Source organism: Grampus griseus (assembly GCF_964374135.1).
Source record: "Grampus griseus genome assembly, chromosome: 20".
NCBI lineage: Eukaryota > Metazoa > Chordata > Mammalia > Artiodactyla > Delphinidae > Grampus > Grampus griseus.
In genome coordinates this window covers 39,113,711-39,127,014 of record NC_139014.1, presented here as the reverse complement: position 1 = coordinate 39,127,014, position 13,304 = coordinate 39,113,711, and the positions used below count along the sequence as shown (strand labels likewise).

The following is a 13,304-nucleotide window of genomic DNA, read 5'->3' as shown; positions in this document are numbered from 1 at the left end:
GGAACCACCTATGAAGCGGCCAAGGGTCCCTCTGCCCCCAACACAGCAGCCCTTGACCCACACTCAGCAGCTGGGCTGCCCACTGACTGCTCGCCGGAAATAACCTCCTACCAGGAATCAGCGCCCACATATACACCATGCTACCGAATCACTGCATTGTGCAGCCGACCGCCAGGTACGTAACCAGCCATCCTGAGCTCAGCACGTGGTCACGAAGACGCAAGGGCACCGACTCTGACCATCTCACTGAGGAACATGAGGAAAGGCGCCGACCCCCGTGCCAGTGGCTCTCGTGAGAACACCCAGTCTGTCCCCGTCACTCGGGGGGCAAGTCCCACGCCTGCCCAGCACTCCCCTCACCGCCGTGCTCAGAGAGGCCACCATCCACCCCCAGACCCGCGGCTGTGGCCACTCAGGTCAGGAGGGGCAGGGCCTGTCCTCGGACGGCAGCCTTCTGAGCGGGCCTCGAGGCCACCGGAAGCAGAAGACGGCCACGTGGGCCTGGGCGCCCCGAGCACGACGCTGTGTGCGGTGCGCTTCCCCGATCCGTGTGTCACGCTCAGCAGTGAGCTCCTTTAAACGTGTGTGTTAAAATCAATGGAGTCAAGAGTAAGTCACCCTCCTGCCCACTCATAGATGCCATTTTCTTTTTGATCCACACACCACATCACCACATTTCAAATTAAGTACTGACAAGCTAACTATTCACAACTGCCAAAGGTGGAAACAAACCAAGTGTCCATCGACAGATGAACAGATAAACAAATCGTGGTCTATCCACACGATGGAATATCATCCAGCCATAAAAAGGCAGGAAGCGGGCTTCCCTGGTGGCGCAGTGGTTGAGAGTCCGCCTGCCAATGCAGGGGACGTGGGTTCATGCCCTGGTCCGGGAAGATCCCACATGCCGCGGAGCGACTGGGCCCGTGAGCCATGGCCGCTGAGCCTGCGCGTCCGGAGCCTGTGCTCCGCAACGGGAGAGGCCACAACAGTGAGAGGCCCGCGTACCGCAAAAAAAAAAAAAAAAAGGCATGAAGCCACTGACACTTGACCACAGGGGTGACCCTGGAAGACACGATGCTGAGTGAAAAGAAGCCAGACGCAGAGGGCCACATGCTGCGTGGTTCCAAATATGTGAACTGTCCAGCACAGGCAAGTCCACGGGTGCCGGGTCGGGGAGGGGAGGGAGAGGGAATGACTGCTGATGGGCACAGGTTTCCTTGGGGTGACGGAAAACTCAGGAACTAGATGGTGGTGATGACTGCACAACACGGGGAATGTGCTTAATGCCACTGAGTTTTTACACTTTAAAATGGTTACCATAGTAAATTTTATGTTATATGTATTTTACAAAAAAAAAACTAAAATAGCAAAATTCTCATTGTTTTGCCTTAATAGAAGTGCTAATAAAATTCAACCCACATCGGGCTTCCCTGGTGGCGCAGTGGTTGAGAATCTGCCTGCTAATGCAGAGGACACGGGTTTGAGCCCTGGTCTGGGAGGATCCCACATGCCGCGGAGCAACTGGGCCCGTAAGCCACAACTACTGAGCCTGCGCGTCTGAAGCCTGTGCTCCGCAACAAGGGAGGCCACGATAGTGAGAGGCCCGCGCACAGCGATGAAGAGTGGCCCCCGCTCGACACAACTAGAGAAAGCCCTCGCACAGAAACCAAGACCCAACACAGCAAAAATAAATTAATTAATTAATAAACTCCTACCCCCAACATCTAAACAAAAGGAAAAGGGAAACCTCAAAAAAAAAAAAATTCAACCCACATCCAGATTTTGTATAAATATGATCGTTACTCTACAACCGAAAAAAACAGCTTCAAACTCACAGGGTATGAACATCAGACTTAGGACTGCTGGTGGTCAGTCCTCACATAAAAACAAGTTTCCAAAGAGTCCACATCTGTGAGCGATACACATTGAGGCACTTATCAATGAAGTCAAGTCTGGGATTTGCTTTGAAATAATCTGGGGGCGGCGGAGAGGGGGAAGAGCCTACTTACAACCGTCAAAGCTGAGTGATGGGGGTTCACTGAACTATTCTATTTTTGTAAGTTGGAAATCCTCCATAACAGTAAGTCTTGCTTTGTTTTCAAGCAAATTTCCAAAGATCTCTGACCTGCTGGATCATTTTCTGTGCAGACAAAAGAACTAGATGCCCCTAAGCTGTCAAACCCCAGAGGCTCAACCCGACACCCTCCACCTGGGCCCCACAGCACGGGGTCACCTGGGGGCAGCCCTGGCCACAAGAGGCCACACAAAGGGCTCCCCGAAAACAACCAGAGCCCCAGGTCAGACCACCGGGCAGCAGCACACAGAGGCGTCCGTTCTGGTCCTTCACACTGCCACCCAACATGCCATCTGGGCCCCGAAATGCCTGCCCCAATTCAGCTGTCAGCTGGGGTCCAGGCGACGCCTGCAAACACGGGGAGCTTCCACTGAAATGCCTTTGCCAGAGCCCCAGCACCTCGCAGCACTGCGGACGGAGCTCGCCTCCAGGCCAGGGCCCGAGTAGCAGGATGCTGCCAGACCTCCCTCCCGAGACGCAGGAGGAGGCCGATACTTGTCTCTCTTTCTCCCTCTTCTAGAACTAGGTCTGCAGGGAGGCAAGGCAGGTATCTCCCTCCACCTCATCCCGCATCATATTCCCAGTGTCTAGGAAAGCACGTGGCACATGGCAGATATTCAACTAAATGCTGCTGTGTCGTCCTGACTCGATGGATATGGCTCTGAAGGTGCACTGGAAAGACCTGCTTTTCACAAATGCCGATGCAAGAGATAGGATGGAAGGCACCAGGATGTACCAGCGTTGGGCGCCAGAAAAGCAGGGGACAGGAGACGAGGAGTTATGGTACAAACAATACCACCTAAAATAGCACCAGAGATGCTCTGGAATGTAGAGCCTGGGGGTGGGGGGTGGGGTGGAGAGGACGGAGCGGGGTGTGCCGGGCAGAGGAGGGTGCGGGACAGGGTATGGAGGTGGGGGAGGGGAGTCTCGCAGGGACAAGGAAGAGGACACGGCAGAGGGAGGTAGGAAGCTCCACCACCCTGAGCACGGGCCTGCCATGACGGGACTGTGTGTGAGGCCTTGGGTCCCCAGAGCAGGGCCCAGGCAACGAAGGGAGACGAGTGGGCACGACGGGAGGGGTGAGGGCTGCAAAGAGCTGGCGCTCGCAACCCCATCCAGAGATGGCGCCGACCCTGGCACTGACCCAGTGTTGCCAGGCAACAGTGCAGGCCCTCGGCTGCCAAGTGTTCTGATTTGTCAGTGAAGCCGCAAGTCTGGACTGCTATGTAAGATCTCCTGATTTTCATGTTAGCATCGGGGTAGACAGAATAATGGCCTCCCAAGATGCCCAATCTTGATCCCAGTTACATGGCAAACGGGAGTTACAGGAGCAGATGCGATTAAGGTTTCTAATCAGCTGACCTTAAAACAGGGGGAGGATCCTGGATGATTCGGGGGCACAGTGTAACCACAAGGGACCTTAAAGTACAAGTGGGAGGCAGAAGAGCCCGTGTCAGAGGGACGTGGTGCGAGAGGGACAGGACTGGCTGCCGCTGGCTTTGCAGAGAGAAGGGACCACGAGGCACAGACGGCCTCGGGAGCTGGAAAAGGCGGGGGGAACAGGGCTCCCCTAGAGCCTCCAGAAGCAGCTAGCCCTGCCTACACCGTGACTTTAGCTCCCTAAGAGCCGTGTGGACTTCTGACGCATACAACCGTGTTGCCTTAAGCCACTGCGTGTGTGGTAGTTTGTTACAGCAGCCATAGGAAACCAATACAGCAACCACGTTAATTTTTAGCAAGAGGCACAGTACGACCCAGACGGAAAGCATCGGTGGGCTGCATGGAGCCCAGGGCACACGGGGAGGGCTGAGGGCCGGGCCGTCCCTGGGAACCCAGCACCAAGCCTGACACACAGCAGCCTCTCACGTGCACCCCAAGGTACGGCCGGGGTCCCTCACCTTGACAATCTGGTCACAAAGGTGTCCAGGGGTTTCTGGAAAACAGAGCTGCTTGGCTGTCAGGAGGCCTTTGCCCAGGGGACCTGCTCACCACGCGTGAGGGCGCTGCCTCGGCCGTCCCCCCGCCCCCCGCCCTGGGACCTGAGGAACCAGCCTCCAGTACAGGTGGGGTGGCTGAGAACCCTCTCCAACCCCACCTGCTGCGGCAAAAGAAAGGAGTGTGGACGTTTCGGGTACCCGGCCAGCGCCGGCACCACAGCAATGACATCACCTTCGCTTGTCTCAAACCACAGAGGACCTCCTCTCATAGGAGCCTTTTCAGCTCCCCAGGCGCGGACAGAGCAGGGCTGCTCTGAGCACCCACGGCCCGGCCGCTCACTGCCAAGACTGTGTGAGAAGCACGGCGGGCTCCCAGCCCACTCCCGCTGCCGGGGGCCCCCTGTCCCCCAGAACGCCCGCTCTTCTTTCAGGACTCTACTTATGTACCATTTCCTCTCTGACACCCAGGTGCATTCTCAGTGTCTGCACCACTTTCTAAGCGTCTCTCTCGGGGCTGACACTACTTGTCCCATGTCAGGAGCCACTCTCTGCGGACCATCAGCTACGTGAAGGCAGGAACTTACTTTGTTTTTAATTGAAGTATAGTTGATTTACAATATCATGTTAGTTTCAGGTGGACAGCACAGTGATTCAGTTGTGTGTGTGTGTGTGTGTGTGTACTTTTTCAGATTATTTTCCCTTATAGGTTATTACAATATATTGAGTATAGTTCCCTGTGCTACAGAGTAGGTCCTTGTTGGTTATTTATTTTATATATAGTCGTGTGTATATGTTAATCCCAAACTCCTAATTTATCCCTCCCAGGTACTTACATCTTGTATGTATTCCCAACGTATAGTGCATAACATACATGTGTTCAATAAACATTGAATAAAGACTGAATGAACTGGACTGTAAACTAATCTTTTCTGGAAATACCATAAATGATGATACTGTGGTATGTGTCAAATACACCAGGTAAAACCTCACTTCTGATCTTTAATCAATAAAGTGAATCTACCTGAATTAGGAGCCTTAAATTACAACTATCTTTACTGTAGTTACTTTAAAGAAACGTAGTCTTACATTTTACAAGTAGTGTCTGTTGCAGTCATTACAGTCAGGGGTGCAGGAAGGAACCTGGCCCCCAGGCTGGACGGGCAGCTAAGGACCGGTGGCGCCTGCTCCACAGACGTGGCTAAGAGCCGGGCTCAAGGAGGCCACCAGACTGGTGGGCCACCGTCTCTTCTGCCCTCGCCTTGCTGGCACTCTGCTAACCCAGCCCCGCCTTCCCAAGGCGGCTCAAAGGCAAACCTGGTCATCCTGCCCCTCCTCCTCTGGCACGTTCCACCTAAGCTGCCCCCTGCCCTCCGCGGCAGCGCAACAGTAGCTCAGGGCCCCAGCACCCCACACACGCCTCACGACTACAAAGGCCCCCTGCTCCCTCTGGCTCCAGCCCCCTGCCACCTCCTCATCCCCGGCGCCCCCAGGAGCTCCCCGAGCGCACAGTCCAGCCTCTCAGCCCGCAGCATCGGGATCAGCTGAAGCTCTTCTAACAGACCGCCGGCCCCCACTCCGCGGTCCGGGGCGGGCCGCGCACAGGCACTCTGAGAACGCTTTCCAGGCCACCTGCGGCTGCGGCCAAGGGTACGAACCGCAGGCGTCCGAGGCGTCGCAGCCACCTTCCCGGCCGGCAGGAAGGCCCCGAGGTCCTCGCCTGCCCCACTCGCTCTGACACACACCCTGGGGCTGGCTCCGGGGCTGGGGCCCATGCAGCCCCAGGAAGCCAGCCTGGCCAGGCCCTCACCCACGGGAGCTACGCCACGCGGCAGGCCCCGCCAGAGGCCCCCTCGCTCGGGTCCCTACTGCCGCACCCCCCAGTCCCAAGGCCGTGGCCTCATCACAGCCAGTGGCCGCCTGGCCACCTCGGTGCTCGCTGCTCTCCGCAGGCATCGGCCCAGCAGAGCTGCTTCCGGAGCCTGCGCCGCCCCCCCCCCGCCCCCCCGAGGCACCCACCCACGCCCGCGTCCTCTGCCGCCTTCTCCTGGACGCAGCTCCCTGTCCTGCCAGGTCCAGCTTCAATCCTACCTTCTCCCTGACTCTTCCAGACTTTTCTCCATTCCTGACTTCCTGACCAAGAATCAAAATCACAACTCAACAAACCACCAGCTTCTGTGTCACTGACGTTAACTGTCTTCTCAGTTAGACCGAGCTCCTGCTGGCGAGAGCCATGGCGCCTCTCGGACACCCAGCACTCTGACCCTAGAGACTACGTGCCGCATAACCCCAAGGCTGACGCTGACCTCAAATGTCAGCCCTACTGTCAAGGAACTACCCTTGATTTGATGCTCATACTTCTACATCAACCAACTGCCTCTCATAAAGTGGCCCAAAAATTATTTCTCTGACCATCCATTTCCCAAATTTTTGGATCCAAAGTACACTCGTTATACCCCATGACAGCTCTGGGTATCAAACGGGCACTCAGGGCTTCCCAGGTGGTGCAGTGGTTGAGAGTCTGCCTGCCAATGCAGGGGACACGGGTCCGTGCCCTTGTTCGGGAGGATCCCGCGTGCCGCGGAGCGGCTGGGCCCATGAGCCATGGCCTCTGAGCCTGCGCGTCCGGAGCCTGTGCTCCGCAACGGGAGAGGCCACAATAGTGAGAGGCCCGCGTACCGCAAAAAAAAAAAAAAAAAAAAAAAAAAAAACGGGTACTCAGGGAGGACGTACTTTCAAATAAAAATGTGACTTCTCAGCCTGTCAGTATTCCTTTATTGCCATGACTTTGGGGGAGGGGGACACAGAGAAGCGGACAGACTCTGGATAGCAACTTTTCAGTCTCATGATTTAGTCACCTCAGAGTCTTAAAGAGGTTACAGAACAACAAATTCGAGTCCAAACCTCCCGGGCCTCCCAAGAGGGCAGGGCACGTACTGACACATAGCTGTCTATCACCCCTTGCTTGGGAGCTGCAGGCAATCTTCAAACCTTGGGAAAGTGAGCACAGCCCAGCCTCCTCACCCTTGGTACGACCAGAAAAATGACCCATTTGCTAGAAGTCACGCATGAACTGCCTGCTGAGGAAGGAGATGCTCCACGTTTTTACTTACACGTGACGTTTTAAAACTACCGAGTTCTTCAGCATGAATCTGATCACATATTACCAGACCATTCTTTAGTCCTAAATTCCCACGTGTCATGTTTACAGAACAAATGTGCAGAGCTTCACGATTACAGAGCAAAAAGAAAGAGCCCCTTCTCTCAAAGAGCAATTTGGGCAATGATTTTAACACAGCTTTGCAAACACAGAAACCCTTACCAGCCACAGACTTCCTCCCGCAAGCCCAGCTGGGGCTCCCCCAGGGCCGTGCTCTACACACCCAGGCAGCTTCGGGTCTTAGAACTGACTTCTGCGGCCCTGGGCAGGGAGGGGAGGTGTTGCCATAGAAACAGCTTCCTGCGCTCCAAACTCAGGCACGCATGGGACTGAATTCAGGTCCTGCCGGGCACTGGGTGGGTGCATGTGAACAAGTCCGACCCCTCCGAGCCCCAGCTCTGCTCTCCTGCGAAATGCCTGCGGGTTTGCCATGAGCGTACAGTGAGGTAGTGGGAGCACCTAACACGGCTGCGGGCCGAGGCCATGGAAATAGTGTGGTTTTCAATCTGACGCTGGCGGCAGCAAATACCAGCTGGGGCGCTGACTGGCTGTGTGGCCTGAGGCAGGCTGCTGAACCTCTCTGAGACTTAGTTTTTGCACAGGCAAAAAGAGCAGTGGTGACAGGTCTTGGAGGATCACAATGAAAATTAACTACTGGGCATAAAAGGAGTCACACAGGGCCTGGCACAAAGGAGACACTCAAAGACCATCAGGGCTCACACACACCCACGTGTTTGGTTTTGATGGACAAGCTGATAATTACCTACTGGAGGAAAATAATTTTTTTTCCAAACTCTAAACACCAAAGAATATGAAATCACTCGGAATTGTTGGAGGGAGGAGTGACTTCCATTAACACCAGTGGCCGCCCCAGTGGCCCCGTGGGAGTCTGCTCCGTGACCAATGCCACACCCCCTGCCCTTTCCCAGCTGCATTTCTAAAGGGCCTTGACAGTGAACATCTCGCTTGATGTGTGGGAATGAAGAACCAGCTTCTCAAACAGGATCCTGGATTTACTGCCTCTTTGAAGGGCACTGACATCTTACGTTCCCTTCATGAAGGAAAACATCCCAACTAACCCACAGGGTCACGACGCCTGTGACCACAGCCCAATTACAATCACGTAAGAACAAGTGAAAACATCGCTTTGAGAAAACCAAATTCCCTTCGCAAGGGTCATGCCATCATCTGAGCGATATACAGTAGCACCTGAGGGGCGGAACAAGTGAAAACATCGTTTTGAGAAACCAAATTCCCTTCGCAAGGGTCATGCCATCATCTGAGCGATACACAGAAGCACCTGGGGGGCAGAACAAGTGAAAACATCGCTTTGAGAAACCAAATTCCCTTCGCAAGGGTCATGCCGTCAGCTGAGCGACATACAGAAGCACCTGGGGGGCAGAAGGGAGCCGCTGTTGGTGAGCCTCCGGCACAGCTGGCCCTCACAGGCTCCCCACACGCCTTTTCACTCTGTCCTCTGGGCCACGGTTCCCAAATCTGGCCCCAGAACCAGCAGCATCAGTAACACCCAGTAACTGGCTGAAGATGCCCATTTTCAGGCCTCACTCCAGACCCACTGAATCAGAAACTCTGGGGGAGGGGCCAGCGCTCTGAGCAATGCCGATGTGCACCAGCGTCTGACAAAGACCACTAGTCTATCTGCAAAGTGGTTATTATTGGCCCTCTTTAGAAGCAAGGAAACCAAAGCTCAGTGATTAAAGTGCCCGAAGCCGTCCAGCCAGGAGGCCAATTTGTGCCCACATCTGATTCCAAAGCTACTTGTCACACGGCCTTAGTAGCCAAACTATCTGTACCATTTGGTGTCCTCAGCTACAGAGCCACCGAGATGTGATGATGACACTTCCTTAAGAGGGAGGGTGGGAGTGAGAGGCGGGACGAAGCCTGCGCTCAGAAGTGATGAATTATAGATGCTTTTAAACCCACATCATGCATCAGCCCTGGATGGTCAGCCGCCCCGCAGGGCGAGCCTGCTTCTCCCTGCTCCGCTTGTTAGCTGGGTGCCATGAAGAGGACACAGGGGTCCCTCCACTGACCTCTGTGCCCCAATTTCTACCACTGCTTTGACCAGAAAGAGTAAGAAGCTACCCTCCCTGTCTCTAGAGGGCTGGCGCATTCGGCCCAGACCAGGACTAACAGGAAGGCACAAAGCGGCCCCAGCACCCGGGTGGGCCGGGGCTGAGTCACCAGAAGGAATCCGGCGCATGCAGGGGGTATTATAACAGTGCCACAGATCTGCTTCAAAGGCGCCAGGCCAATTTTTAAAACCAAACCCTAAATTTCGCCTCGATCAAGCGGTCCACGAGACTCTTGATATTCGAACCTCAGCACCTTCACAGATCCTAAAGTTGGGAAAAAGACAGACATCTCCTCGTTCACAGCTCCCAACCTTCTAAATAAACTTGACGACTTTCAGATCACAAGCTTATCCTTCAGCTTAAGTGAGTACTCATCATCACTGCTTTCTGCAGTGGCTGGTGGAGCAGCAGGGACCCAGGTTTGGTAATCACACAGGCCTGAGTTTGACTCCTGGCTGGGTCAGTTCCTCAAAGGTTACCGAACCTCTCTGGGCCTCAGTTTTTCCATTCATGGATGGGTGACAATCCCTGTGTTACACATGGATGTAAAGACAAAATGAAATTATGTTCAACAGCAGCAACAAAGTCTGCTCAAACAGCCTTGTATTTTAAGACATCAAAAACCTGGAAGATAGGTGTGGCCAAACAGCCCGTGGACAGATGCTACTCAACACACCCTCTCCGCTTCACAGACACTTACTTCACTGTGTTTGTTTTTCTAAGTTTCTATTTTTAGACACCTTGAACAAGCTAACTAAGACCAAAGAAAATTCCGTTGACAAACTTATCAGAAAGCTTGTCAATTTTCAAAAACTCAACAGATGGGGATAAATGGTCATTTCACAATGCATCTGACAAAAGCAAAACCTGCTCTCTCCCACCTCAGCAATCTTAATCAGGTCACCCCACAGTACTCCGTCCTCCTCCAACTCACAGCTGGGCTTAGAGTGCGTCTCTTCACCCCAGTACTCAGTTTCTCAGATGAGGTAACAGGTATCATAATATTTGGGGATCCAACAGCCAATAGGTGAATCCCAGCCCCATCACCTACTGGCTGTGTGACCTTGAGCACAGGACTGATGCTCCTGGGCCTCAGTTTCCTCACCTGTAGAAAGGAGATAATACCCACGTGACTGACATAGGACTGCTGGGCCACCAGCAGCAGTTTTTGCAAGAGCAAGACAGAACAATGGAGCCTACAGCAGGGATGGGTAAGTGTGTTCCCTGCCCGTCCCCAGGACTCCTTGCACACCTCACATCTTCAGCAAGTACCTGCCACACACCAGAGACTGAGCTGGTGCTGGGGAAGCAAAGGCAGGGTGATCACCAGCCTCAAAGATGTCACAGTGTCACAAGAGCCCCAGATACACAGACAGCGTGCTAAGTGCTCCAAAAGAATGCCTGGGGTGGTGAGGCTCAGGGAGCAGAGCTGGAGGGGCCCAGACGCTGGGGTAGCTGGCTGGCGAAGGCTGGACAGAAGATCTGTTTAAACAGAATGCTTGAGTGGAAAGCCCAGCAGACAAATGGGGGAGTAGGACTAGATAATTCCTCATATCCTCCCAGACTTTACTCCCCCAAATCCAAGCCCTTTGATTTCTCCAAGGCTCAGGGTCAACAGGTCCTCATGCCATAAAATGCCAACAACCACATTCATCCACACCCCACCAATCCAACAGGAAGATTCTGGGGAACAGTGAGAACAGCTCTCAGAAAGCTTTGAAAACTTTAACACGCTCCACAAGAGTATGACAATGGGGACTTCCCTGGTGGCGCAGTGGTTAAGAATCCGCCTGCCAATGCAGGGGACACGGGTTTGAGCCCTGGTCCGGGCAGATCCCACATGCCACGGAGCGGCTAAGCCCGTGTGCCACAACTACTGAGCCTGCGCTCTAAGGCTCACGAGCCACAACTACCGAAGCCCGTGCACCTAGAGCCCGTGCTCTGCAACAAGAGAAGCCACCGCCATGAGAAGCCTGCGCGCCACAACGAAGAGTAGCCCCCGCTCGCCGCAACTACAGAAAGCCCGTGCGCAGCAACGAACACCCAATGCAGCCAAAAATAAATTAATTAATTTTAAAAAAAAACCTCAAGAAGCAAATAAGCTTTAAAAATATAAAATAAAAATACAGATATTGGGCTTCCCTGGTGGCACAGTGGTTGAGAGTCCGCCTGCCGATGCAGGGGACACGGGTTCGTGCCCCGGTCCGGGAAGATCCCACAGCCAGCGGAGTGGCTAGGCCTGTGAGCCATGGCCGCTGAGCCTGCGCATCCGTCCGGAGCCTGTGCTCTGTAGCGGGAGAGGCCACAACAGTGAGAGGCCCGCGTACCACAAAATAAATAAATAAATAAATAAATAAAAATACAGATATTAAAAAATATATACAGATAAATATGAAAAGATCTTGGCAACTTCTCTGACACAATTACCTGTCCCAAAGATAACTGCTGGAACAAGTACCATTCAGAAACCTGCAGGCCCTTTGGATGTTCATTTAAATACAGATGAAAACTTAATTATCAGTGCAAATTCAATCACTGCTGTGAGGGACTGGGTATATGATTGGTCAGCACCTACCATCCATATCTAGAGCTACAAGAGACACAAGTTTTCTGCCAAATCTTCATTATCCTACATAACTGGGGGAGCGCATGGACAGTTAAAAACTAAAATTCACCTTTTCAATCATTTTAACCTCCTGTTCCAATCCCTTCTTTCACAGGGCATTTCCTGAGGTGGAAAGGAAGAACTCACACTTCTCATCTTTTCCTGTCCATTTTCTTACGTGAACGTTGAAAAGTGGAAGGGGATAACCCTCAACATCTCTCTAAAAAAAATTCTGAAACATCCTGGAGAGTGCCCTGGAACCCAAGCATCGAGTTCTGGCACTGACACTGTATTGCTGCATGACCTTGGGCCAATCTCTCTGGGCCTCAGTTTCCCCCATCTGAACCCTCACGATGGTTAAGCCCCATCCTCCTTGCAGCACAGACTCAGATGCGTCCGCAGGGCAGCAAAACAGTGAAGGGCCCCAGACGGAGCCCCTGGGCGGAGGAATGGGTTTCCACAGGCCCCTACCGGGGTTTCTGGGGGAGCAAGTTGCACCCACCCCCCCACCCCACCCCCGCCAAGCCACCGGACCAACTCCGATCGCAAACAAAAACCTGTTGGCACGGACTCCTCTAGGAAGGGCCGGCCTCTCCCAAGGCGCTGGGCTGCTGGGGAGCCGCCCCACGGGGAGAGAGAGGAAGGGTCTCCTGGAAGACGCGGCCCCGCGTACCCAGTCACCCACCCGACCAGGCCGGCAGAATCGCCGGGCGGGGTCTCTGCCATCCCACGCGGAACAAAAGGCAGCTGGAGCCTGGCTCTGCCGCCCCCGATCCCGCTGGGCTGTGGGGCGGGGGCGGGGAGGGAGAACCAGGTCCCTGGGGAAGGGAGGGGACCCGCGGCAGCCCAGAGAGGGACGGCCGGCATCCTGGACGGGGGATCCCTCCCCCGACTCCCGGAGGGAAGGGCCGCCTGGCCCGGGGAGGGGAGCAAAGTGCCCCGGGGAGGAGGCGCGGGGTTGTTCTAGGCTTAAAGGTAAACGGTGAGGCCTGGAGGGGCTCCCGGATCTCGGGTGGGAGGAGGGGGAGCCCCAGGCTCCGAGGATACGAAAGGAAAAGCTCCCCGAGGGGAAATGGGGGGGGTCTCTGCAGCGGAACGAGGGACCCAGATGGGGAGGGGGCCGTTCTCCACCTCGTGGGGCGGGTAAGAAGGGGTCCCGCCTGAGGTGGAGACCCGGCTGGGACTGCGGGGGTGCATGCTGTGGAGGACGGCTGCGGGGGCAGCGCTCTGGGGGCGTCCGCCCGTGAAGGGGCAGGGTCCGCGACCTGGGCCCGCTCCGGCCCCCGAGCCCCGTGGCCCCAGCTCACCTGCGCTCCTCCGGGCCGACCCGGATGCGCGGCTGCGGCCGCCAGTAGCGTTGGGGAGGCGGGAGCGAGGGGAGCCACCGGAGACGCCGGCGCTTCCAGCTCCGTTTGACACCCACACACCCGCC

The 13,304-nt window shown here is 55.0% G+C and overlaps 1 protein-coding gene across 1 annotated transcript in view; it reads right to left on the bottom strand.

Annotated features, from left to right (window-relative positions):
* Positions 1 to 13,304, bottom strand: part of EPN2 (epsin 2) — a 69,377-nt gene extending 56,073 nt beyond the window's left edge. Inside the window, exon 1 of the mRNA XM_082679534.1 lies at positions 13,180 to 13,304. The gene's annotated coding sequence lies outside the window, so the exon portion shown is untranslated. The remainder of the gene's footprint in view (positions 1 to 13,179) is intronic.